Source organism: Cibotium barometz, chromosome 3 (genome assembly GCF_041138505.1).
Source record: "Cibotium barometz isolate CiBa-2024 chromosome 3, ASM4113850v1, whole genome shotgun sequence".
Classification (NCBI taxonomy): Eukaryota; Viridiplantae; Streptophyta; class Polypodiopsida; order Cyatheales; family Cibotiaceae; genus Cibotium; species Cibotium barometz.
The window spans coordinates 51255670-51279286 of NC_141048.1; positions in this window are offsets into that span (position 1 = coordinate 51255670).

A 23617-nucleotide genomic window follows, 5' to 3' on the forward strand; every position below is an offset into this window, starting at 1 on the left:
AGAATTGATGGTAAGTTGGTTCTACCTAAAGCACCATGGGTCTTGAGAAAAGTGGAGGAATAATAGCTAAAGTGGAGCATCTCAAAGTTCCACGGATGTCTGCATTGCCTAAAGGATGCATATATGAAGGATCACAAGCTTAGTAGCCTAAAGTCTCATGATTGGCACAAAGTTTTACAATGTGTGGTGAATGCCTCACCAAATACATAAGAGCTACTATATACAAGATTAGCACATTGGCGTGTTGGGCCTCCACAAAGTAGATAAGGAGAGATACATTGGATGTTGCACATCTAAACTCCATTGAGGCAGCTTGTATTGTGAGATCCCTGCCCTCTCTGCGCATCGAACTCTGGAGTGCTGGCAATGGAAGTATAGCAACCTCACGTGCAGGGCAAAGCTTCTCACTCGGGGCCTCGCCCATGAATGTTTGGGGGCAAGGGACTAGTCTGGCGGCTCTTCCAAAACCGAACCCAAAAAAAAAACTTTCCTCGCCTAGAAAGCATCGGCGATTCCTCCAGGAAAATCTTCTAACATAGTCAAGAGCCTTAACTATCCTTTGTATTCTAACCGAACCCGCGGGTCACATGGCTGAATCAAAGGAGGAACTTGCACTTGGTTCATAGAGACCAACACTTTTTTCCCCATCAAAAGAGGCACAGCCGCCATTGATTCTTTTCCATAGAACAAGAATTATCCTGTGACTTACTTCAACTATCGTAACTTGAACAGAATTGAATTTTATGTAGGAATCCATCGATCTAGCCTAACCTCATCCAATCCCATGGGTTAGCTAACCACCCAACTACTCTATTGATAGGATCCATTATAAAAATTTGGTTATGTTTTGTCTCGGGTACCAGGGAAAAGAGTTCCCAGGTCCCCTAGCTAGCTCATATACAAAAATTAAATAGACACACCACTTATGCACCCAATAGAAAATTGCCTTTTCTTAGATTCACTATTTCCAAACAGAATTGCAATAAAACCACAATGTTTACATCATAATCCTCAGTATTCCATTTCCAGGGTCCAATTTCCAACCATGAAATCCAATTCCACTCATTCCTTCCTTAGCGAACCTATGGCATCATTAGCAACCAGAACGCTCACCACCTGGTCAGTCCCTCTAGGCTCACCTAGTACTTCACTCAGGGGACTTTTCAATAGTTCCTAGCTTATATTACCCAGGAATATAATCAAGATTTTTCCATAAGATCCATATTCCATTCATTCCTTCCTCAACGTACCTATGGCATCATCAGTATAACCAGAACGCTCACCACTTGGTCACTCAGGGGCCTTTTCAATAGTTCCTAGCTCATAGTACATAGGAGTATAATCTCGTAAAATCCATATGGACTCTCCGTTGAAGATCAGCTAGATCAACCAACAAGATCCATTTATCAAAAAGAGCCATGAACTCATCCGTTTGTTGAAGACCAGTAAGGCCAATCAACCAGATCCATGCCCGTGTTCAGAAAACAACTCCAACTCGTTTTCTTCCTCGACGTACGCGTGGGTATCCTGGGCAACCCAGAGCCCGAGCATCGTATGGTTAGCACCCTCTAGGCTCCTTCGTAGGTGACCTAGCGCTTCACTCATAGGCCGCTTCCTTGGCCCCTCATCTGAAAGATCCCTGCCACCCTTACGCAACGAATTCTGGGGGTGCTAGCACCAGAAGTAGCACTTCTTGCGCAGGGCAAAACCTCTCACTCGGGGCCTTGCCCACCATGGATATCTGGACAAGAGACTAATCCCTCGGTTCTTCCAAAACCAAACTCGGAAATATCTCCCATCCAACCCCTTCCGAGGAGTATCTCTTCATGCATTGTTCGTGCAAGCATCACATAAAACTTCCCTTCCAAGGGATTATTTCCAATGTGAAACAAAAGTGTGACTGTGCCTAAGCAGTGAACTTCTTGAGATGCCACTATCGTGACCATGTGCAAGAGTATCCTTCAATGGGGGTCTTCAATGGGTTCCCCGAGGGAAAGCCATGTTTCATGAGACATCAAATTGTAATTAGCCCCTGTGTCTACAAGAACCAATTTTCGGGCAAAGCTCATCAGGGTGGTCATTCCTAACCATAACCAAGCAAGCTTCACCTCCCAGTCTTCTTCTTCAAGGTCGACCACTTGGGCCATGTTGACCATGATATTTTTTTTTCTGAAGCTTGGCTTGCCTCGCTTTAGCCTCTTGTTGGGGGTAGCTTGTTTCATTTCTTCATGGTCCTTATTTCTTTGTTTTTTTCCATGAATGTCCCTTAGGGTAGTTTCAATTAGTGGGCCATAGTATCATTTTAACTTGCTACCATTGAAATATCCGGCCATTTTGGCACTCTCAAGTGTCTCTATGCACACGACACCTTGTAGGGTTATCTTAGTGACTAGGAAGGGTCCTAAGTGTCTGAGCTTGAGTTTCTTTTTGTGTGCTTTTGTGCTGAATAGGAGGGCCATTTCACCCTCGTTCATTTTCTTTTCTTTTAGGCTACTAGTCGAACCATAGTTTATGCCTTAGCTTCTTGCAAATCATGCTATATACCTCTAGAAGGCATGTTTATGCCTTAGCTTCTTGCAAATCATGCTATATACCTCTAGAAGGCATGTTTATTCAAGCTTTTCAAGCTCAAACAGGCGACATCCTAAGACATTCCCCATTAGTTTCTCTTGTACAACAATGTGTAAGCTTGGGACCAAGAACTCCATTGGCCGCTTCGGTACCATAGGTCTAGGCTGAAGGGTATGGCATTGGTAGAGCTGCCTTGTAGGAAGTTCTATGGGCCTAGAGTGTTACCGGAAGCTTTGTTCCCAATCATTGTGGCTGGCCTCCTTAACAGTTTTGGTGAGAATTGCACACAAAACTTTGTTAGTTCTTTCGGGTTGGCCATTCGCTTGGGGGTAATATGGGGAGGAATTTCTATGAGTGACAAGGGATTCTTGTAAGAGGAATTGGACTACCTCATTAATGAAGTGCATTTCATTGTCGCTCACAAGCTCAAGGGGGAAACTGAAGCGTGTGATGACTGACTCATATAGGAATTTTGCAGTTGAGCATGCATCAGCTTTACGGGCTTTGACCCATTTGGCAGTGATTATATATCTGGCTTGAGTGTATCTAGATGTGGGACTAATGGGTCCAATGAAATCAATGCCCCAATTTTCAAATGGTTGCAAGGACGCAATAGGGTACAGGGGCATATGGTCCTTAAAGCGGAGGATTTCCACCCATTGGCATTCATTACACCGCTTGACATATTTTGCTACATCAGCCATTAAGGTGGACCACCATAACCTGTCTGTGACTTTGCGTGCAATGATATCTGCTGTGCTCCAAAGTGCCCCCCCAACATAGCCAGAGTGAACTTGTCCTAGAAGGAAGACATATTCGTCCTCACAGACACAACATCTTAGAATCTTGTCTTTTCCCCACCTGTAGAGTTGGCATGCGGCCTCACATTCCACCTCCACAAAACCGTTCCACAGCTTGTCTCTCAGAACCTGCCTGCCGTCTTGCAAGATGCCCTGGATAATGTCCATGATGATGATGGCCATGCCCCTAGCCCCAATGACATCTTCTGGATCACGCACCCAGGTGGCCCCGCCATTCTCAACCAAATGGAGCAGGCACTCAAGCTCAAACCCGAGAAACTCGCAGCCACTAGACAAGTGCTCGCTGAATACGGCAACATGTCCAGCGCTTGTGTTTTCTTCATCATGGAGCAGATGCGGCGCAACTCTTTGGAAAAGAAGCTCGCCACTTCTGGCGAGGGATTCGATTGGGGGGTGCTCGTCAGCTTTGGCCCGGGTGTGACTTGCGAGGCCTATTGTAGAGGGCTTGTTTACCAGGTATAAAAGAGCTTCATGGTCTACAAAGAAGATGAATTTGGTTGCTAGAAGATAATGGTGAAACTTCTTAATGGTGTAAACCATGGCCAATCCTTCCATTTCAGTTGGTGTAAAATCTCTTGGCCTCGTTCACTGCGGCTGGAAAAGTTAATGGGAAAATCTATCTTGTGTTCACCCAGTTGGGGGCTAGCACACATCCAACAGCAAAAGTGGAGGCATTGATGTGGACATGAAAGATAATGTCCTAGTTGGGGGACTTGAGAATAGGAGCACTAGCCAAGGCTTTCTTGAGGGTGGTATAATCCTATTGGCATTCCTTTGTCCACTCGAAAAGGATTAAGAGTTTGTAAAGAGGTCGAGCTATATCAGCATACATGAATCGCCAATAATAGCCAACATGTCCCATGAAACATTGGACTCCCTTAAAATTGGTGGGTGAGGGAAACTCAAGGATGAGCCGCACCTTATCCGTGGACATTCCTGTCGAGAGAAGTAATGTGTCTAAGGATAACTCCATGCCTAACCCAAATTTGATATTTGAGTGGTTCAAAGAAATGCGATACACCCTACATCTTTCTAACACCTTACATAAACAGTTAAGGTGTGCCTTCCACGAGGAGTAGACATAGAGGTCATCCATAAAGACCTCAAGGAATTTCTAAAAATATTCCTTATAGGCCATACACATTAGTCGTTGGAAGGTGCCGAGGGCATTGGTTAGCCCAAAGGGCATGACATGGTATGCAAAAATGCCCCATTCTATGGTGGCGAGCGAATACTATTTTGTGTTGATCCTTGGTGTAAGATCACTGACCCCACTGTGCAACAAATTCTGGGGTGCTAGCAGCGGAAGTAGCACTTCTTACGTGGGGCAGGGTCTCACACTCGGGGCCTCGCCCACGGATATCCAGACAAGAGACTAAACCATCAGTTCTTCCAAAACTGAACTCCGAAAAACTTCCCTTTCCCAGAAAGCACGGGCGATTCCTCTAGGATAACTTTTCTCTAAGTAGTCAAAAGCCTTAACTAACTGAACTGATCTGACCAAACCCGTAAGTCCCATAGTTAGATCAAGGGAAATATTGCACTTGGATCATAGAGACTAACACTTTTTTCCTCATTGAGAGGCAGAGCCGTTGATTCTTTTCCATAGAACAATTTTTATCCGAGATTTACTTCATCTATCATACCAATAGAAATTAGTCTCATTTTAGGGATCCATCAGTCCAGCCTAACCCCATCCAGCAGTCCCATGCGTTAGCCAACCGCCCAACCACTGTAGTGATGGGATCCAATTAGGAATTTGATTGGGTTTTGTCCCGAGTACCAGGGAAAAGAGTTCCCAGGCCCCCTAGCCCCGAAAATTCATGCAAACTTAAAACTCAGTCACACCACTTACACACCCAATAATAAATTACCATTTTCACATAATCGACATCTTCTAAAAACAATCTTTTAATGAAACCATTGTGTCACTGATCATAATCGTCAAAATCTCTGGTTGAATCCTTATTTCTAATCATTCCTTCATCGGTGTACCTATGGCATCATTGGCAACCGGAATGCTCACCACACCTGTCCACACAGGGGCCTTTTCAATAGTTCCTAGCTCATAGTTAACCGGCAATATATTCACATAACAAAATGGAATCTCCATTTAAGATCAGCAAGATCAACCAATGGATCCATATAAAAGAGCCATGGACTCATCCATTGAGGACGAGCAAGGTCAATCAACCAATGGATCCATATAAAAGAGCCATGGACTCATCCATTGAGGACGAGCAAGGTCAATCAACCAAATCCATGCCCGAATTCAGAAAACAACTCTTACTCCTTGTTCCAATATCTTCCATGATACACGTGTGGGTATCATCGGCGACCCAGAGCCCGAGCACCGTGTGGTCAGCACCCTCTAGGATCCTTCGCAGGTGACCTAGCGCTTCACTCATAGGCCGCTTCCTTGGTCCCTCATCCACCGTACCAGAAGCTCACCATTTAAATCAACCGAGGCTGGTCAAGACCTCGGCCGACCTTGCTACGCGAGACATCCTCCGTTGACTCTCCGTCAGCTATTGTAATTTTATCAGCTAGGTCTCCAACGACCTCATTCACAAGACGGTCAAAATTCTTCCCCAGCATTCTTGACATAAAACAGTTATTTAAAAACAGGTCATAAATACAATTTCTATAACGAATCTCTCGTCTTTCCACATCAATCTACATTACTTAATCCACATTCATTTCATAAGCATTCCCATTCTCATCACATCATTTTCCATCTTAACACTTCTTTCCTCAATTAACCTCATCAGATCTCATCCACTCGCATTTACCCATACATCTCATCTCATCACATTCATTAACATCTATCCAGTTTACATCGCATCTTATCACATCCATTCACATCCCAAACCATTCATTCTCATCCCGATTCACATGCCATCACATTCATTCACATCCCGATTCATAGGTTATCACATTCATTCACATCCCTTATCATTCATTTACATCTTGATTCACATGCTAACACATTCATTCACATTCTTTATCATTCATATCTATCCAATTTACATCACATCTCATCGCCTCTATTCTCGTTCATATCCATCACATTCACATCCACATATATTCTTCCACATACATCGACATATATTCACATCCACATATATTCTTCCACATACATCGACATCCATACTTATCACATACACATCCACATCTATCCTTTCACATACATTCACATCCATACTTATCACATACACATCCACATCTATCCTTTTGCATACATCCACATCCATTCTTTCACATACATACATCCACATCCATTCTTTCACATACATCCACATCCATTCTTCACATACATCCACATCTATCCTTTCACATATATCCACATCCATTCTTTCACATACATCCATATCCATCCCATATCATTCATTTACATCCTGATTCACATGACATCTCATCAAATCTATTCACATCACATCCATCCATCCATTCATTCACATTTATCTATTCACATGACATCCATCCATCCATTCATTCACATTTATCTATTCACATCACATCCATCCATTCATTCACATTTATCTATTCACATCACATCCATCCATCCATTCATTCACATTTATCTGATTCACATCACATCTATCCATCCATCCATCCATTCATTCACATTTATCTGATTCACATCACATCTATCCATCAATTCATTCACATTTATCTTATTCACATCACATCTATCCATCCATTCATTCACATTTATCTGATTCACATCACACCTATCCATCCATTCATTCTAGTAACCGGTAATATATTCACATAACAAAATGGAATCTCCATTGAAGATCAGCAAGATCAACCAACAGATCCATGTAAAAGAGCCATGGACTCATCCGTTGAGGACCAGCAAGGTCAATCAACCAAATCCATGCCCGAATTCAGAAAACAACTCTTACTCCTTGTTCCAATATCTTCCACGACGCACGTGTGGGTATCCTCGGTGACCTTGAGCCCGAGCACGGTATGGTCACAGCACCCTTTAGGATCCTTCGCAGTAGGTGACCTAGCGCTTCACTCATAGGCCGTTTCCTTGGTCCCTCATCCACCGTACTACCGGAAGCTCACCATTTAAATCGAACCGAGGCTGGTCAAGACCTCGGCCGACCTTGCTACGCGAGACGTCCTCCGTTGACTCTCCGTCAGCTATTGCAACTTTATCAGCTAAGTCTCCACGACCTCAGTCAACAAGATAGTCAAAATGCTTCCTTAGCATTCTTGACATAAAACAGTCATGTAAAAACAGGTCATAAATACAATTTCTATGACCAATCTCTCGTCTTTCCACATCAATATACATTACTTAATCCACATTCATTTCATAAGCATTCCCATTCTCATCACATCATTTTCCATCTTAACACTTCTTTCCTCAATTAACCTCATCAGATCTCATCCACTCGCATTTAACCATACATCTCATCTCATCACATTCATTAACATCTATCCACGCATCTTATCCATTCACATCCCATACCATTCATTCTCATCCCGATTCACATGCCATCACATTCATTCACATCCCTTATCATTCATTCACATCCCAATTCACAGGTTATCACATTCATTCACATCCCTTATCATTCATTCACATCCTGATTCACATGCTAACACATTCATTCACATCCCATATCATTCATTCACATCCTTTATCATTCATATCTATCCAATTTACATCACATCTCATCGCCTCTATTCTCGTTCATATCCATCACCTTCACATCCACATATATTCTTCCACATACATCCACATCCATACTTATCACATACACATCCACATCTATCCTTTCACATACATTCACATCCATACTTATCACATACACATCCACATCTATCCTTTCACATACATCCACATCCATCCTTTCACATACATACATCCACATCCATTCTTTCACATACATCCACTTCCATTCTTCACATACATCCACATCCACATCCATTCTTCACATACATCCACGTCCATTCTTCACATACATCCACATCCATTCTTCACATACATCCACATTCATTCTTTCACATACATACATCCACATCCATTCTTTCACATACATCCACTTCCATTCTTCACATACATCCACATCCATTCTTCACATACATCCACATCCATTCTTTCATATACATCCACATCCATCCCATATCATTCATTTACATCCATTCATTTACATCCTGATTCACATGACATCTCATCACATCTATTCACACCACATCCATCCATCCATCCATTCACATTTATCTGATTCACATCACATCTATCCATCCATCCATTCACATTTATCTGATTCACGTCACACCTATCCATCCATTCATTCTTTTATAAAAATCAATTTCTATGGGAATAACACTTTTATAAAAATCCTTTTGTACATCTATTTATGCATAAATTCAATTTTAATGAGAATAAATCCTTTTATACATTTATTTATGCATAAATTCAATTTCAATGAGAATAACTCTTTTGAAATAAAAATAAATTCCCTTATGCATCTTTCTATGCATAAAATCAAAATCAATGAGAAATTCCTTGATGCATCTTTCTATGCATAGAAGTTAATTCTAATGAAAATCACACTTTTATAATAAAAAAATATCCAATATGCATCTTTCTATGCATAGAAATTAATTCTAATGGAAATAACACTTTTATAATAAAAATATTTCTAATATGCATTTTTCTATGCCTAGAATGAAAATAACACTTTTAGAATAAACAAACGGTGGGGATTAATATTTTTGAATAATAAAAATAAATTCCTTTATGCATCTTTCTATGCATAAAATCAAAATCAATGAGAATAAATCTTTTGAATAAAAAATAAATTCCTTTATGCATCTTTCTATGCATAAAATCATAATCAATGAGAATAACTCTTTTGAAATAAAAAGAAATTCCTTTATGCATCTTTCTATGCATAAAATCAAAATCAATGAGAATAATTCTTTTGAAATAAAAATAAATTCCTTGATGCATCTTTCTATGCATAGAAGTTAATTCTAATAAAAATCACACTTTTATAATAAAAAAATATCCAATATGCATCTTTCTATGCATAGAAATTAATTCTAATGGAAATAACACTTTTATAATCAAAATATTTCTAATATGCATTTTTCTATGCCTAGAATGAAAATAACACTTTTAGAATACACAAACGGTGGGGATTAATCTTTTTGAATAATAAAAGATAAAACTTATTTCACAAAATTTAAGAAAATTTTGACATAACCTCCTTTGTATGGCTGACCATTTTTCATTTTTTTTTTTGAATTCTCAAGTTACTAAGAAATTATCCCAAATGGTTTAAAGCATTCTAAACTAATCAAATTCTACTTTTTAAAGAGAAACAACATGAAAAGTTTAATTCTAACAATTTGATTATATATCTAGGATAAAGAAAGGCTGAATTCAAGAATGAAGAGAGGGGGAAAGCCTTTCCAACAAGGCATAACATCATTTTTCATTTTCAAGAAAACAAAAAATTAGAAAACCATTAAATGGAATAAAGAAAAAGTAGGATTTCTAGCTTACATGAATTTTTGTGAGCTTTCCTTTGGCTTGATTGTTTGAGGGATCTACTCTTGTTTGCAACAAGAGTGGCCACCAATTCTTTTGAAGAGGAAATGGTCAAAAACTAATGAATTATCAATAAATTCACTGTTTTTAGCTCTGAGGAGGAGTAGAGTAACAGTGCATAAAACACTATTAAACTTTTACAAAGGGGGAGGCTTCTATTTATAGGAAAAAGTGAGCCTCTAACCAAGCAAACTGATTCTAGAATTTTCCAGATCAGTTTGGTCACTTTTTGACCATTTTTAGGTCAGTTTAGCTTACTTTTTGGTTCTAGTTGAAACATGAGAGAGGAGAGATGAAATATCTCATTATTTGAGAGTTTAAAACTCCACCACACATGTCATTTTTGGTTTTAGTTGAAACAAGAGAGAGGAGAGATGAAATATCTCATTAATTGAGAGTTTAAAACTCTACCACACATGTGAAATAGGCGCCTCCTTCATGAGGGGAATTCCCCCACACTGAGGTGTCAAAAATGCATCATTTCCTCTAAATATCTCTTCTTTTTTAACTAATAACCTTGTCCTTAGTCAACTCTTCATCTTATGTGAGTATTTACTCATTTTTGGGGGGATTTTCTTTATTTCTTCAATTTATCTCCTCCCTACATTTGGATTAATCTAATTGGCCCCTCAGAACCTTAATCTAAAATTTTTTAAAAATCTGGACCCTTAGGCTAAGGCCTTTGGAACAGATTATAATTTATTTCTAATGCACCTTCTGAATTTCTTTTTGAACTTCTGTTTCGAGGAATTTATTTTAATAAGAAGAGATATTTTTCCATCCAAAAATATCTAAAAATTGAATAATCTCTCTCTAGAATATTTTCTCTCTCTAAGCCAAAATAGGTAGAAACAAGATCTGTTAATGTTCTGACGAGGGGAATGATTACAGGGAGAGAGATTGGACATTTGGAGGGGCTGGGGGAGGGATCTTACACTTGGGGTCGATCAACACCTAGCTGTAGCTGGAGAATCCATCAAGGAAGCTATAGGATTCTTTTCTTGCGACTCGTTTGAGCATATATTTGGTGAAGGGTAGGGGATAATGATCTCATATTGTGGTAGTATTGACCTTTTTGAGGTCTACGCACACTCTTATCTTCCCATTCTTTTTGGACACTATCATGATGGGTGATACCCACTCTGTATATGCTCTATTTTTTGTAGATTAACTGTGAGATCCCACTGCCCCCTCCGCGCACCGGATTCTCGATTGATAGCGAGGTCATTCCAAAAACCAAAAACCGAAACACCAAGAAAATTTTCCTTGTTCGAAAAACGGGGATGATTCCACCTTTTTTTATTTTCTTAACGAATTTTCTAACGGGGTCAAGAGACTAAACTATCCTTCACCTAACTAGACCAGATAGAAGGAAAACTATTTAACTTGAAGAATCAACGCTTTTTTCCTAGCTGAAATCAGGCACAGCCGTTGATCTATTCATTTGAGAAGTCTTCACGTTTTTATTTAACTACTCGAGTTCTAAGCGTATTCTTATTTTTCAATTTCATTATTAAAACTCCACTGATTCCAGTCTAACCCCATCCGACCCATGGGTTAGCCACCACCCAACCACTGGAATCGGTAGAACCAGACAATTACTCACCCACCCATAATTGAATGCCTTTCTTAACTTTTGCTTTCCAATACAAATATGCATACACTCCTCTTTAAAACTTAACTTATAAAACAATCCATTGACAAACAGTTATTGGTTACAAATGTCATAACTCAAAATTTCCATCCAATCCTTGTTTTTCAAAAAAAACAATATCACTCTGGACTCTCCATTGAGACCAACTGGTCATCAACAAGATCCAGGAGGAATAGATTACAATAATCATTGGTCCATCATACAATCTTCCACGACATACGCATGGGTGTCCTAGGCATCGCGAGCCCGTGCATCGCCTGGTCAAAACCCTCCAGGATCCTCCTTAGGTGTCCTGGCACTTCACTCAGGGACCGCTTCGTCGGCCCTCATCCATCGTACCGGAAGCGCACCATTTTAACCGTACCGAGGCTGGTGAAGACCTAGGCAGGCTTTGCCGCGTGAGCTGTCTTTTGAACACTCCCTATCAGCTATTGCAACCGAACTTCCCTTTTAGAAAAACACATACCAAATGCTCCCTCCATAATTCTGGCGTAAGACAGTCCTTTAAGAAAATAGAGTTTCTATGCAAGTTTTCAGTTTGATTTTCTTTTGAATACAATGAGTATACCTTAAATCAGTATCCCCAAAACTTCATAATCGTAATACTTAATTTCAAAATAGAATTCCCGGAGTTCTGTAACCTTGATCCTCATATCAATTCGAAGGGTCTTAACTTAGTTTCAGATTTGGTGGGAGATTTGATTGTATTTTCCTGAACTGGTCACATCTTCTTTCCTTGAAACTGGTCACATCTTCTTTCCTCGAAACAAGTCACATCTTCTTTCCTCAAAACTGACAAAAGTGTTTGGTCTTGGTCATAGTCTGATTCAAGGTTCGAGTCTGATAAGATTCTTCCTGAACTATCTTTCTCAAAAAGGGGGGTGATATTTCAGTTACTATTTTATTGAATTTCATTCATTGAATATTCACCTAACTGATTTCTAAATTAATCACGAATTCTGATGAGGAATAAATTAATCATTTATCTGAATATTTCGACTTTGATAGATTTCCTGAATTTTCTCTTTACAATCCGAGTGAAAACGATAGAAATTCCTCTCTCAAAGTATTTACTTATTCACTTATCAAAAATACTCATGGAGTTTAAACATAGAATTAAAGAGAATTCTAATATAAAAATTCTTTATGCATCGATTTATGCATAAAATCCAACTTCAATGGAAATAACACTTTTATATAAAAGAAAAATCTTTTTATGCATCTATTTATGCATAAAATCAATTTAATAGGAATAACACTTTTAAAATAAAAAGACTTTCTTTATGCATCTTTTTATGCATAGAAATTAAATTTAATGAAAATAATATTTTTATAATTTAAAAAAATCATTTTGCATCTTTTTATGCATAGAATTTAACTTCAATGAAAATAACACTTTTATAATTAAAAAAATCCATTATGCATCTTTCTATGCATAGAAATTAAATTCAATGAAAATAACACTTTTATAATTAAAAAAATTTCCATTATGCATCTTTCCATGCATAGAAATTAAATTTAATGAAAATAACACTTTTATAATTAAAAATTTTTCTATTATGCATCTTTCCATGCATAGAAATTAAATTTAATGAAAATAACACTTTTATAATAAAATAATTTCTATTATGTATCTTTCCATGCATAGAAATTAAATTCAATGAAAATAACACTTTTATAATAAAAAAATTTCTATTATGCATCTTTCCATGCATAGAAATTAAATTCAATGAAAATAACATAAAAATAAACTTTATTTCCCACAAAATTCAAGAAAATTTTACCATAGCCTCCTTTGTATGGCTGACCATTTTTCAATTTTTCACATTCTATTTCCAATTTAAAATTAACCCCAATTTGAAGTAAAGTACTCTAATCTACTCAATTTTCACTTTCTAGTGAGTAAACAATAAGAAAAGTTTAATCAATTTATTTGTTACTCATTCTAAGATAAAGAAAGGCTGAATTCTTAAGGAAGAGAAGGGGGTAGCCTTTTCATCAAGGCATAACATCAAGGCATTTCATCAAGGCATAACATCAAGATTCACTTTAATCAACAACAAAAAATAGAAAACCATAGATTTGAAATTAAAAAGTAGAATTTTTAGCTTACATGGAGTTTTGTGAGCTTTCCTTTGGCTTGAGGGATTGAGGGTTCTACTCTTGTTTGGATCAAGAGTGGCCACCAATTTCTTTGGAGAGGATTTAGTCAAAAACAATTGAATTATCAAGAGAATTCAATGTAATTGGCTCTGGGTAGGAGTAGAGTAACAGTGCATTATAAACACTATTAAGCTTTTTCAAAGAGGGAGGCTTCTATTTATAGGAAAAAGTGAGCCTCAAACCAAACTAATTCTAGAATTTTCCAGATTAGTTTGGTCAATTTTTGACCATTTTTGAGTCAGTTCAACTTACTTTTTGGAACTAGACTTGAAATAGGAGAGAGGAGAGATGAAATATCTCACTTAATTGATTTAAAATTGGGAAGCAATGATAAGAAAAAAGGTGCCTCCTTCATGAGGGGGAATCCCCACTCTGAGGTGTCAAAATTTTATTTTTTAAATGTTTCCTTTGGTCCTTAGTCCACTCTTCATCTTATGTGAGTATTTTCTCATTTTTGGGGGGGTTTTCTTTATTTCTTCAATTTATCTCCTCCCTACATTTGGATTAATCTTATTGGTCCCTCAGAACCTTAATCCAAAATTTTCAGAAAATCTGGACCCTTAGGCTAAGGTCTTTTGAACAGATTATAATTTATTTCTAATGCACCTTAGGAAATTCTTTTTAAACTTCTGTTTCGGGGGAATTTATTTTAATAAGAAAGTATATTTTTCCATCCAAAGATATCTAAAAACTGAGTTACCTCTCTCTAGAATATTTTCTCTCTCTAGGCCAAAACAGGTAGAAACAAGATCTTTTATTATTTTGAAAAGGGGATTGATTATAGGGAAAGAAACTGGACATCTTGAGGGGTTGGGAAGGAATCTTACATTCTCTCCCACTTGAAAAACGCGAGATGTCCTCATCTCGCAAACTGGGGGTAATCCCACATCAGTTCGATTTCTTTCTCCCGGGTGGCATCTTCAAAAGAATAGATATTCCATTTGACTAATAATTCTCTTAGAATTCTATTCCTGAGAACCTTCCCTAGCGAACATCAAGGATTTCTTCAAGTTGGAGGTCCATCAACCCTTGGGTTGTTGAAGAAGTTAAGAGTTCATCATTAAGCACATGATTCGGGTTCGGTACATACTTTTTAAGTAGGCTGACATGAAATACATTATGTACTTTGAGATGAGGAGGCAGAAGTTCATAGGCTAAGTCACCTACTTTCTTTGTAATCAAATATGGCCCACAGTATCTAGGGGATAACTTCTTGTACTTCCCAAGAGATAGAGAACTTCTTTTGGGACGTACTTGAATGAAGACCATATTTGCTTCTTCGAATTTCCTGTCTGACCTCTTCTTATCTGCATACTGCTTCTGTCTATCCTGGGCAGCTTTTAAATCTTTGCGGATTGACTACATCTGCTGCTCCATGTTGTCAAGCATCTATCTGGACATCTTGACCCTAATCAATGGGTCAGACCAAGTTAATGGTGTTAGGCAGTCTTGTCCATACAGAGCTTTGAAAGGGCTCATCCCGATACTTCGGTGAAAAGAGGCATTGTAGGCGAACTCGACTAGGTGCAGATAGCTTAGCCACTTCTTGGGTTCCCTGCCACAACATGACCGAAGTATATCTTCGATTACTTGGTTCACCCTTTCTGTTTGACCATCGGTCTCAGGGTGGTAAGTTGTGCTGAGATCCAAGAAAGTTCCTACTGCTTCAAAAAATGCAGTCCAGAATCTTGATGTGAACTTGGGATCTCGATCACTTTACTATTCTCCTAGGTAGGCCATGCAATTTGAAGATTTCCTTGAGGAACACTCTAGCCACATCCACTGCAGTGTAGGTTTCTTTTATTGGAATGGCTCATAGGGGTGTACCTCAACCCTTGACAATAAGGTCATCCAATGAGGAGAACAGCACCATGACCATTTATTAAACTGTTTGAATGTGAAAATTGTGGAACAACACTTGTTAGATCTAATATTTTGATGGTGTTTATGAACACCACAAAGACTCTTGAGATGATGACGGCTCATGCTACCAAAAATTGCATTTCATAGTGGGTGTACCTAAACCAATTTTCTAATAAGGATTGTACATAGGTTCAAGAACAGTTGCAAGAAACCATTTTGTATTTTCTAAGTCCTTTACCAAAATTGAGGAAGAATGGCATCACTGCCATTCTCCCTTAATTCAAAAAACAATTATAAAAAACCATTTTGTTTTTAAGTCCCTTTTGATAAATGCCAAACGTGTCATTTTTGGATGATAAATCTCAATGTGAGAAGTATAATATCTTCATTCCCCATGGGAGGAGTATGGTAATGTGTGTGCATGTAGCTTTCTCACTTAATATTGGGGGATTTTGATTAGGTTTTACATCACAAATTAACTAATTTGTATGCTTAAATGTCCAAACATGTAGTTATTTATGCCAGAAAACCTATGTTTTGAGGAAAATTGATCATAAAATTCCTAAACACTGCCATTCTAGGAATTGGGATTTTCCCAAATTACCTAATACGGACTTCAAAGGCAAATCTTAACAACTATTTGGTTTAGAAGATCCATATCTTAGAAACTATCTATCTACAACTATTGAAAGGTCAAAACATCAAAGTTGAATTTCTTACTACAATCTACAAAACATATCCTACTGATAAGCCTCTAAAAATGTGATCTAAAGCCTCACAAGCCACCTTCAAAATAGCTAGAATCCTTATTTCTATAGAGAAATGTTGCAAATAGCTATGTGCCCATGTTGGATCTTCAATAACTCCTAAACGATCAAGAACTAAGAAAAACCATCAAAAAAGCCTTTTATAGACAAAGTTTTAGTCTAAATCTTTTCAGTTCACATCAAAATCTAATTCTAATCCTAGCCTGAAAGTTATCAGCTTTGGAAACATGCCTCTTAGGAAGATTCGACAATTCTAAAAGATAGTTAAATTCACTTCTAGGGCCATTCTTGGGGTGGAGAGTGGCTCCACGGCCATGCCTTTGGACAAATCTTGCACAAACGCAATGCCATTAGGATGCGGAGAATGGCTCTAGGCCCATTTTATAGGGGTGGGGTATGGCTCTAGGGCCATGCCTATGGATACTCTTTGCACAACAGAAAGGCCAAAGGGATGGGATAAATGGCTCTAGTGCAATTACTTAGGTAGAGGATAGCTCGAGGGTCATGGAATTGGATAATATTTCCATAAAATCAAGGCTAAAGGGATGGGGAGAACAGATCTAGGGCCATTCTTGGGGTGGGTAATTGCTTTAGAGCCATGCCTTTAGACACCTTTTGCACAAAAGTAAGGACATTGGGGTGGGGAGAATGTCTCTAGTTATGAGGATAATGGCTCTAGGGCTATGCCTTTTGAAAAATCTTACACAAAAACAAGGCAAAAGGGATGGGGAGAATAGCTCTAGGGTCATTCTCTAGGGGTGGAGGATGGCTCCAAGGCCATTCCTTTTTGGACAAATTTTACACAAAAGCAGGGCTAAATGGATGGAAATAATGGCTCTAAGGCCATTCTTGAAAAAGAGAATGTCTCAAGGGCCATGCCTTTTGGACACAAATTGCACAAAAGCAAGGCCATTAAGATGGGGATAATGGCTCTAGGGCCATTCTTAGAGTAGAGGATAGCTCTAGGGCCATGCCTTTGGACAATGTTTGCACAAAGATAAGGCCAAAGGGATGAGGAGAATGGCTCTAGGGCCATTCTTGGGGTGGAGAATGGCTCTAAAGCCATTCCCTTGGACAAATCTGGTAGAAAAGCAAGGCCATTGGGATGGGAAGAATGGGGACGAGGAGAATGGCATCAGGGCCATGCCTTTGTCCTAATATTCTCACATCATAAGTGATCTATATCTGAGATCTACATCAATTATTAATCCTTAAACTCATTCTCTATAACACATCTATACTAGCTCATCCATATGTGCATGACTATATGTAGACAAACCCTATAAGATAGTCTCAACTAGCCTCCTATCTTCCAGATTATTTGGAAGTGATTGAAAGGTCAAAATATCAAAGTTGAAGTCGTTGCTATTGTTGGCTACCTTCTAGTTCAAAAGGTAGCGCGATTTCCGTATGGCACTCTGATCCAGAAAGGCAGCCTAATGACCTGCCAAATTGGAGCTTTTTGGGCATCATCAGGAAGCCATCTTGTTTTGTTAACTACTTCAATTAACCACCCTGAATTCTAACGAGTAGTACCCAGGGAAGAGTATTTGAAAGAGGAGAAAGAGAGAAAGAGAGAGAGAGAGAGAAGGGGGACTAGCAAGACACTTGTGTGCCTAGATGTCTAGATATAGAAATGTCTTGAAGTTGCCTCGGCGGGTATGAGAATTGTGGTTACTCTTGAGATGAGGAGTGTATGGTTCTGTAAGAATCATATGTATGGCTCCATTATCTTGTGGAGATCTCTCTTTTAATGCAACTACTGTTGACTTTTTGAACCATCTATGGTGTCTTCTTGATAATATTGTCAACTATGTCTAGAATTATTGTACTATTTGGAATCCTTGTAACTCTCTGGTATGGCTCACTTGTATTGTCTGGAATACATGTATTATCACAGTAGTCTAGGATGTTAGTCTCATCAACTGTCTAGATTATTAGACTAGTCTAGAATATGTTCACAGAGCAAATTCCAGAAAGCACTCTATGTCTGGAATCTGTTTCTACCTCATCCTGAGTGCTCCATGGTGCCTTAGTAGATCATGGGATGCAGTCTTTGCAATCATCCTCCTAAAGGTTGTTTGGTGGTCTATCTTCACTCTAATTGCCATCCCTAGACTAGAATCTGACACTTTTAGCGATCTTGCTAGGGAGGAGTCTAGAAAGAATCAAGCTAGGAGCGCTAGGAATTTAAAAGAGAGTGGAAAGGAAACATTCTTGAGGTTAGTGCAAGAGTCGCTTGTATTGAGAATGCATGGAAGAAAGAGTGGTGAGTGAAGACAAACAACCACCACCAGAAGTGAGTGGGGTGGGTGATCACAATCCAAAACCTCTTGATGATCAGGAAATAAATAAAGGAGTGCAAGAACTAGCAAACTAGTATTAAACTCCTAATCGCACCAAAAGAGGAGCACGAAGGACAGAGAAGATGAGAACCTAGAAGAATGGCGCTAAAATACGCAAAGTTTAAAGGAAAGAGTGGTGAAGATCTAGATGCTCATGTTTTTGGATTTGAAACCACTTTCTTGGCTTTGAGAGCCCATCTAGCTCAAAAGATTGAGTTCTTTGCTATAAGATTGGGGAGCAAGGCAACCAGTTGGTTGGTATGCTCAGCATGGTCTAGATTATTTCTAGACATTTTATGACCTAAAGGAAGCTTACTTGAAAAGCTTCAAGACATACAAGACCAACACTCAGGTGATGGACAAGCTGCAAAGGCTGCATCAGGAAAAGCTTCATGTAGAATACTGTGTAGCAAAGTTCAGAGCATTGTTGATGAGGTTGGATTAGGCAAATAAACCTCCTGATGGAACTGTGAACCAATGGTTTGTCTCACAGGATTAAGGCCAATATTGAAGCAGGAAGTGGGCTACACATGATACGGATGCAATGAGTTTTGAACAAGTAGTAGCTATTATGTTGAGGTTGGAAAGGGTGTTGATCTAGAAATAAGCCAAAAACAGCCCCAGAAGAAGAAGAAAAAAGAGGAGAGGAAGAAGGGAAAAGATCAAACCTTTGATTCCAATAAGGACACCTAAGATGAAGAGTCTAGTTCAAAGTCAAAAGCTGAAGAGTAGTAGAAGCCCTAGAAAAAGAAAGGCAAGGAAGAAGCCAAAAATGTTCAGGAAGAATTGAGAGCTGCCTTAGCTCAGATAACCAAGAAATATGTAGGAGATAGCAAGACCAGAATGAGACCAGAAGTATGGTGTACCAAGTGCAGGAACCAAGGACACACAAAGGAAAAGTTTCAAATTCCTTCCAATCAGATATGTGCAATATGCAATAATATCAACCATTCCACAGACAAGTGTTACTACAATGGCTGGACCAGAAGTCAAAGAGATCGGCAGCCTAGACAGTAGTAGTCCCAGGCTGTGAACTAGGTGGCTATGGTCCAACAAGGTAATAGGCCATATGGAAAGAAGGAGGAAGGTTTGGTCCAAGAATGGTAGGACAAGGAAACTTCACCTGCTGCTATTACAGTGGTGTGCCCAGACACAGGAGAACCGAGTGTCCAGTATAGCTAAGACACTAGCAAGAAGTTCAAAACATGATGCAGCAACAAGGAGGAAGAGGAGAGACTTGTGCACCAGCTATCAACACAATTGGAATAAACTCCTCACCCTAGAGATTGCAAGAAAAGCCACAGGAAGTGATGGCACTAACTAGGTCTCAAGGACCTCTGATGAAGAATAGGAATGAAGCACCAAAGGTTCAGGGCAAAGAGAGCCCGAAAGAATGGATTGGACAACAAAAGTTTTGAAATCAAGTGACAAAGATTGTGCAAGAAGCACAAGAAACAATCCAAACTATGCAAAGAAGCTCAAACAAAGATAGCAGAGGTCAAGATCCAGAAGAGGTCAGCTTGAATAATGAAAGGGTACTGATGAATAACAAAGGAAAGAAGCCCCAGAGTGATAGTGGGATCTAGATACAATCAAGGAAATTGTGCAGACAAATACACAAAGGATTTTGGAACAAGAATCGTTTAGAAAAAGAAGAAAACCTATGGAGGAGGGAGAACCCAACAAACATAAAGATTCCTCAAATGAAGATAAGGGATCTGGAAACACAAAAGAAGCTGGATATAAATTATGGAAAGATTTGAGAAAGATGAAGCTCAACAAAACCCTTGATCAGTACTTGGCATTCGTGCTAAACTACAGGTAAAGTTTAATGTAGAAGTTGCCGACTCCTGACTTCGGGAGATTATGGAGATTCCAAGTCTAGATATTGAAGGTGCCATGACAGACTATAGAAGTGTGGAAAGAATTCCAAATTATAACACAAAAGTTCTAGAACCCCTATTGAGAATTACTCTAGACACAGTTTGGAAGTCATAGTGTGATGAGGATAAGGAACCAAACTGTGTCTAGAGTAATTCTCAATAGGGGTTCTAGAGTTAATATTCTCTCTCAATAGGGCTTGCAAAGGAAATGGGACTCACAGATTTGCAATCAGCCCCGTTCTAGGTAAAGATGGCTGATCAAGAAGGGTCAAACTGGTGGGAATAGTCAGAGGTGAGCAAATTAATGTAGCTAGATGCACCTTTCCAGTAGTCTTCATTGTGTTGAAAATGAAGGCCATTTCTAGAGCATTTCCAATGTTGTTAGGCAAACCTTGGCTTAGGAATGGAAAGATCAAGCATAATTGGGAAACAGACATGCTCACTATCAAAAAGAGGAAACAGACATGCTCACTATCAAAAAGAGGAAAAAATAAGTATCAATATCAGCGAAAACCCACTTGGAAACAATGAATAGAGCTCTACATGTGGAAGGGCTAAACTGCTTGGAAGGTGTGGAAGATGATGAAGAAGAACAGATTCTAAGGGAAAATCTGGATTTGATCTCTCTTTGAAGTGAATGTAGAAGGAATAGTTGCAAGGAATGAACTAGGGGAATGGTCACCGAGCGAGCTTGGTGGAGGGAGCTTTTCTTGGCTACCCTCTCTCTCTACTTGAACAATCTCTCTCTAACTATTGCCACCACCATCTCCGCCCACCACCGCCCGGCCCACACCACCCTCTCTATCCTCCCACCCTCTTCCCTCCCCCTCTCTCTCTCTTCCCTCCCTTTCCCTCTCTCACTTTCTCTAGGAGATCCTCCTCTCTCTTTCTCCCACCCTCCCTCTCTCTCTCTCCCTTTCACTCTCCCACCCTCCCTCTCTCTCCACTCTCTCTCTCCCTTTCACTCTCCCACCCTCCCTCTCCCTCCTTCTCTCACCCTCTTCCCTCCCCCATTGTTCCTTGACTTTCCAAGTGGCAAATTTCCCAAGAGCAAGAAGGAGATGTATACTCGGGCTTTTAAAGCAAAGCAATCAACCATGATATGAACTATACAATTAGATGTTTCACTTTAATTTTAATACTATTTCTTATATCTTTTCGAATGGTGAATTCTTTTGTGAAGCCTAGAAGTCTGCGTGACAAATCACATGTTTGAGGAAAAGGTAAAGATCTTATGAAAGATGAAGGGGATGATGAAGATGAAGAGGAAAAAGTGGCAAAAAAGGATGCAACAAAGGGAAAAGGAAAGTCTCTCCAGGAAGAGGACGACTTTGATACCTTTCCATTAGAGCTTCGGCCTTCCGATCCTCTTGTCATTAATCCTTATTGCTTTCCTTGATTATCAAAGCTTGTTAATCTCTCTTTAAGCATTCTTATTTTATAGTCTCTGATATTGATCACCATTTGCCCATCTGTATTGGAGTAATAGAGTATCTGTCTCTCGCAGTCTAAGGTGCTACTTTTCTTGAAGCCTATTCCATCACGCCGTTAAGTCACTAAGCATAGCCAAGGGGCGCCGCGTCAGATGTTAAGGCATTCGGACCTTGAGGCACTGCAAGAAGTTCGCACGCAACAATCAAGCACAGCAAACTCCTCTCTTACCTTGATCAATGGCAATGTTATCTCTCACCAAGTCTATCTCTAAGAGGTTTATAATTGAGTCAAGCAATATGGTAACCTCTTCTTCACTTTCTATCTTAGACAATGCTACACATCCTAAGTGGAGCATTCTCGAGTTCACCCAAAAGCCTTGTATGATCTAGATAGAAAGTTCAAATTCAAGTCTATCTCTAAGAGGTTTATAATTGAGTCAAGCAATATGGTAACCTCTTCTTCAATTTCTATCTTAAACAATGCTACACATCCTAAGTAGAGCATTCTCGAGATTCGCCCAAAAGCCTTGTATGATCTAGATAGAAAGTTCAAATTCAAGTCTTCTACCGAATTCTCTATTTTTGAGTCTACTGCTGACATAGGGTTTGGTTCTAACAAAACCCATTACTTCTACCCATTAGACAAAGAAGATGATCTCAGGAATGCCTTAGAACTAGGATACAACTATGTACATCTAGGCGTCATGTGTATAGGCACCATTCCACTATATAGAAAGGGTATGCTTGTTAGGCTTCTAGTTTCTCTTATGGACACAAGAGTTAAAGATGTGCAGACGTCTATAATTGCTGCTTGGGACACTCCCCTCTCTGAAGGACCCTCATTCTCTATAGTCTGTCCAGACTATCTTCTATCCCTCAGAGATCCTTACTATCTTAAATCCCTTGCAATCATGGTAACCCTCGACACAGAAGACTTCATCAATTTCACAGAAACCGTGTCTGTGCAGTGGAGAATGTGCAACAGATATGTAAATACTGGAATGCCTCTGCTAAAGCATATAGCAGAGAAGGAGAAGAAGAAGATTGGATACTTGAACACTCGTCAAGATGCAGATCAAAGCCTGACAATGTTCATGAAACTAGACGAAAGATCTAGTGGTATTATGCACGTGGTCACAAGGTGGTTAGGACCCTCATTCTCTACAGCCTGTCTAGACTATCTTCTATCCCTCAGAGATCCTTACTATCTTAAAGCCCTTGCAATCATGGTAGCCCTCGACACATAAGACTTCATCAATTTCACAAAAACTGTGTCTGTGCAATGGAGAATGTGCAACAGATATGTAAATACTGGAATGCCTCTGCTAAAGCATATAGCAGAGAAGGAGAAGAAGAAGATTGGATACTTGAACACTCATCAAGATGCAGATCAAAGCATGACAATGTTCATGAAGCTAGACGAAAGATCTAGTGGTATTATGCATGTGGTCACAAGGTGGTTAGATCTGAAGATTCCAAAGGAATGGACCTTCGACACAGAGAAGCTACCCAAAGAACTCCCCTATCCAGTAAG